This window comes from Biomphalaria glabrata, chromosome 5 (assembly GCF_947242115.1).
Source record: "Biomphalaria glabrata chromosome 5, xgBioGlab47.1, whole genome shotgun sequence".
NCBI classification, from domain to species: domain Eukaryota; kingdom Metazoa; phylum Mollusca; class Gastropoda; family Planorbidae; genus Biomphalaria; species Biomphalaria glabrata.
Window position 1 is genome coordinate 16573651 of NC_074715.1, and position 5989 is coordinate 16579639.

Here is a 5989-nt window from a genome sequence, read left to right on the forward strand (position 1 = left end):
ACTTCATCCCGGTCATTTCATCCTCCGTCACTTCATCCCCTGGTCACTTCATCTCATTTTATGAGAATAAAATAGAGCTGTGTTTCTCAACCTTCGGCGAAAAAATAAAAAAGTCATGTTGAGGCCTTTCTCTTGCAAGCCGACGCAAAAGGCATTTTCTTGCATTTTTCACTGCAGAAACGCATCCTACTGACATCTACATCTCATTATTTATCATTGGGGTTCGGGGCGAAGCCCCGACGCCAAAAGCGATTTCTTGCATTCTCCTGACATTTATAGCTCATTATTTATCAGTGGGGTTTTTTGAAACCGTAAACCATATCCTCTTTGAATGCCCCTCCCTAATCCACCTTAGGCAGACCCTACTTCCACTACAGCCCAACATAACCAACACGCTGTACGGCAGTGCTGAACAACTAAAGAAAACAGCACACTTTTTTCCCTTGGCACAGTCTGCAAAAGAGCTCACAGCTCAGCAGCAATAAAGCTGGCTAGAAGAAGAAGAAAAGAAGAATCAGTGGGGTTCGCACTTTCTTGCATTCTTCATTGCATAAACACATTCTCCCTACATCTATAGGTCACTATTTATCAGTGGGGTTCGGACGCAAAAAGCATTTTCTTGCATTCTTCACTGCATAAACACATTCTACTTACATCTACAGCTCATTATTTATCAGTGGGGTTCGGGTCGAAGCCCAATCACGAAAAGCGTTTTCTTGCATTCTTCACTAATTTTAAAGAAACGCATTCACCTAAAGCTCATTATTCATCCTATTAGAAAGGACCTTTTGAATAATGTTGAAAAATATTCTAATATAAATTTGTAGGCCCTTAATACATTGCAAATAAAACCGATTTGTTCCTTGAAAAGATAAGATACCCCACATCTTTAGATTAAGGCTTTGAGGATCGCCGCCGAAAAAAAATTATTCGATAAATAATATTCAATAAAATTCAAGCATAAATTGTGAGTTATAGTCCCAAATTTATTTAACTAGAAAAATATCAGATTGAGTAAAGGTTGGAAAAAAGCGACTAGGAAAAGATTATCTGGGTTTAGAACTCATCTCAATTATGACTCTTATACTGAAAAATTTCGTTTGAATTAAAACTTTTCAAAAGCAAAGTCTTTCTTAAAATAATTAAGATAAATTCATGTGAAATTACATAAACTCTGTCTGGAAAGGGGAGGGGGCGATAGAGTGAAAATGATTAATCCTCGCGCCTTTTTATAATTTCTGCCAATGGTTGCATTTGACATTAAAGAATAGGGTTGGGGCGACTCGATATAAGAATATAATTTTATAGCATGTATAAATTATATTAGTGACAGATTTTTTTTTAAATTTTGTAATTTCTTAACTATAATACAAAAAGAAAAAGTATTGGTTTGTCCCATGGGGGTGAAGGTGATTGCATGTATCGCCCATCCCACCTAGTACAACCCTTTTTTATTTTATATTTACTAATGATAAAATTTGTGATTAGAGTGTGGTGCGACATATTATACAATGGGTTCACGTAGTTTATATTATATTCATAATCAACTAATTTTTGTTCACATGCAATGATTTCTCCATAAAAATAGGACCGCCCCCCCCCCACTCAGAGGGCTAAAGTGGGGAGGGCAGTACATGCAATCGCCCCCCCCCCCCCACACACACCACCGAATCGGCAAAAATACCTGAAGGAGAACGAAGAAGAAGAAGAAGAGTGACATAATATAAAATTTATATATTAGTTCAACTAATTTTGTTCACAGACTATGATTTCTCCGAAACGTAGGACCGCCCCCCCCCCCCACCACTCAACTAGGTTTTAGGTGGGAAGGGCAGTAGAGGTATTCGATCCCCACCCCCATCGGCCAACAGGGGAACGACATAATATAAAGATTAGTAAAAATACCAATAACAAGTTTTAATCATATTGATATTCAATTGATTCTGTTAGCAAGCTGTGATTTCTACATATAAATTGGACCGCCCCCCCACTCGAAAGTTTATTGGGGGGGGGGGGGCGGAATTGATGCCATCATCCCCTCCCGACCCCACCATATCGACCGACATACTAGAGGGGGGGGGGCGAAATAATCTAAAAATATGTTTAAATATAAATAATTAGTATATATTATTAACATAAGTAATAAATTCGTATACAAATTGTGTGAATTGTATACTAAAATCGTCCGCACCCCCCGCCTTCGGGGAGGGGGGGGGGGTCCTGGATCCGCCAGTGTGCGATATTAAGTTCACAGTAAATACTTGGTTCATGAAATTAAAAAAAACAAAAAACAACTAACGCGTGAACAAACTAATTACTATACACTTTGGTCAGTATCCGTGCGGCTCGTGCATCCCAACGGTCGATAAAACAAAAAATGCAACACTGCCAAAACTGTAAATAACTTTACTACTTAATTGCTTCTTGTCGCGATGGACAAGCCGGCAATGAACGCTTATCTGCAGTGCTGATATTCTTCATAATGTTGCAGCTCTTGCAAAACCAGTTGAACTGAGCATTATTAATTGCTTGAAAAGTGAAACATTATAGTGAAGAATGTAACGAACCAAGTGACGTCATGTAAAGCCGTGTTTTGTAACTCCCGAAATCCAAACACATGTTTTTTTCTTCGGTGTGTCTGTCAACTACAAATTCTTGGTAGCACCAATTCAATACACAGTTTGCCCACATTTAATAGTAATAATAATAATCTTTATTCTCCGTGAGGACATTTTTATAATTGTGCATTACAAAAAAAACAACAACATAGTTACATAGTTAGAAGAAACATTTGCACGATAGTACACGAGATATATGTTCATACCCCAGTTTCTCTTTAAATTTCTCTTTCCTATGAACTCAAAAGATGGCTATGAGTCCACTCCTCACTTTAAAAAGCTGGCCACACACATGGCATGTGGAAGTCTACTGCAGTTAACCCTGCTCCTGCTTCTCTCAGGCTTTTGTTAGCTCAATTTCCTTTCATGCTGGCCACTCTCCTTGCCTCGAAACTTGACACTCACTAGTGATTCCCAGCCGTGAATGTCAATATTTCACTCCTTGAAAGAGCTCTTAAGGATGTCTTTGTAACGATTGTGAATGTTATATAGATAATGCAAGTTCCCACATTTCACACATGGGCCACCTGCATACAAACTCTATAATCTTTTTATGGGCCACCTGCATACAAACTCTACTTTCTTTTTTACATTTCTGCTTTCAATACTTTGCTATTAGTTAATTCAATGATAAAACACAAACGAGATCATCTTTATGACAAAGGTATTTTATTGATCCTGACAAAGGAACCATGAATTATGTTTTCAATATAAATCTGACATTATAAATAGAATATTTACTGGCTCTATTCATAAAGTGAACAAAAAAAGATTTTTTTAAAGTGTTACATTTATATTAAATTTTATTTCTTCTTATATTATTTCAATAATCAAAAATTCTCTGGAAAAAAGTAAAATTTCATACAAAGAATAAAACAATTACAATTTCAAACACATTTGATAGCGGCTATTATCTTTAAAGAGCTGAGAATAGCAGGTCATGGATACCTAATACAAATATTGATGTGTAAACATTACAAAGTAACTATATGATTCAACTTTCAAACACTAGATGTGATGAGAAACTATTCCAAAGCATACAAAAAAGTAATAGTTCCTGCGATGTCTCAAATAAATGTAATGATAAAAACCTATCTTATTTCTTTTCTGTAGACGTCACTGGTATCACTGAGACAAGGTAATAGAATCAAATATTTTCCCTTTAAGATTGTATATATTTTGTCTCGCCCCAATTTTAAAAATAGATTGTAAAACAATGCCCCTGGCATCTTAAAATGCTACAACAGATCCTCCCTGTTTTTTTCTTTAACAGCAGGATAAGTTTTACAGCAATAACACATATTCTCTCCCTTTTCCAAGTATACAAAGTAAAAAATATTTTTTTCCCATGACAGTTTATATCTTGCTATTATATATATATATATATTTATCACCCTGATTAGTAACAAAACCTGCGGACAAGCTGTGTAACAGACACAGAGTCTTGCACCTTGTTAAGTGTTACAAAAAAAAAAAAAAAAAAACACTTGCCCCATGTTCCCCCCCCCCTCCCCCCCCCCCCCCAAAAAAAAAATAATTGACCCATGAACATAGAGGAAAGCAGAAAACAATCTGGGTACTTTTTTTTTAAACATCAATTACTTGAGTCTCAGACAACTTTGGAAGTCAATCTGTATTTCCCTATTTGAAAGCCAGTATAATCAAAGATCTAAATAATAAAAATCCATTATCAAAGATCTTTCTTGACTGTCAAGTCTATATGAAATGTTTGGAATAGTCCACAAAAAATGTCACAATATATAAAATGAGTACAGTCTTAGAAAAAAAATCATGTATACAACCAACTGAATTGTCAAAGACAATAATACATAGAAGCTGAAATGCTGAGAAACTTTATTATAATGAACTTCATGTGTACATAAAACAGTAATTACATTGCAGAGCATTCTTTAGTTTTGTGCTGGGATTCGGGCTCAATACAATCAAAGCATTCATTCTCATGGATCGAGATACAATTTTGTATAAGATACTATCAAACATGATTCATTTTAGATTTATTTTAAGAGCCATTGGCTGTCATACTGGTGGGTCCTAGGAGATTCGCACATTAAAACCTGATGTGAAAAATTGTATGGCACCAGCACTAAATATATGTAAGGGAAATTAGATGGTCAAGCACTACATTGGCCACAGAACACCTTCATTAACTCTACTTCATTTGCCCCCCCCCAAAAAAAAAACAAAACAGTTTTTTAAATAAATAATTCAATATATTCACAATGTGAAAAGGAAGTTCAATATAGCAGGCGTGTTACTGAACTGATGACAAACTATTGTGTGAATAATTAATGTCCAACCTTTGTAAGCCTGGGGCTTAAATAAATTTACAACACACGCCATGAAATGACTAAAAAAAAAATCTGTGAGTCCAATGGAACTGACTTTCTGTAGCTCTGCTACACCAGTGGGCATAATTTTTAGAGCACTGCATCATGGGCTGGATATGACCCACAGGTCAAAGGTTGACATCACTAGTGAAAATCAACAACTTTAGATTTTATATTTTGTACACTAGAATGTAGAAAAATGCAAGGTACAAGGTAATAGAATGGTTTTGTATGCTTTGTAAAAAATCCAACAACAATGGAAAGTTTCAAAATGAGATTCTGAGACAAGCAACTTAAGGTTTGATCTATTTCATGATCAGCTCTAAACAACTCTTGTCACAATAATAGGAGTTGTGTATAGTATGTATATACATAAATGCATTCAGCTAATAATAAAGCTTCTTTATTGACTTCACATATCTAGCTACAAAAATGTATACACAACCAACTCATAACTTTATAATGGAAAATGGAGAGAAAGAAAGAATACACAAAAGAAAATGATTTCTTCAAAAATGTTTCATTCCCATAAGTGTTATAAAATTGTGCAAGTCACCTTTGGAGTGTCGACAGCTATTGAGTTTGGAATTTAACAAATTATATCCATAATATCAAAATTATTACAAATGCAAAGTAGGTCACCTATAAGGTTTAAATTATGTAAAGTGGGTCACAAAATATTCATTCTATTGTGAAGCAGGTCACAAATATTGATGAGAACTTGTGAAGTAGATGAGACATGTTTCACAATGTACATTGGAGTAGGGCACTCAGCCAGATGAAGAAGAAAAAAAAAGCAGTAAAAACTATGTGCAACAAAAAGTGATGCCTGACCTATATACAAACTTTTCATTCCATTATGTACATTCAGTTGTGAAGCTATGGCCAAGGGGTAAAACAGAACACAAAAGGAAATATGGCCAAGGGAAAGAAACAGCTTTATCACTCAACATTTCTTCTTTTAAGGCATGAAAATGAATGAGAACTGGTAAGGCAAAACAATCTCTAGAAGCAAAGAAATAC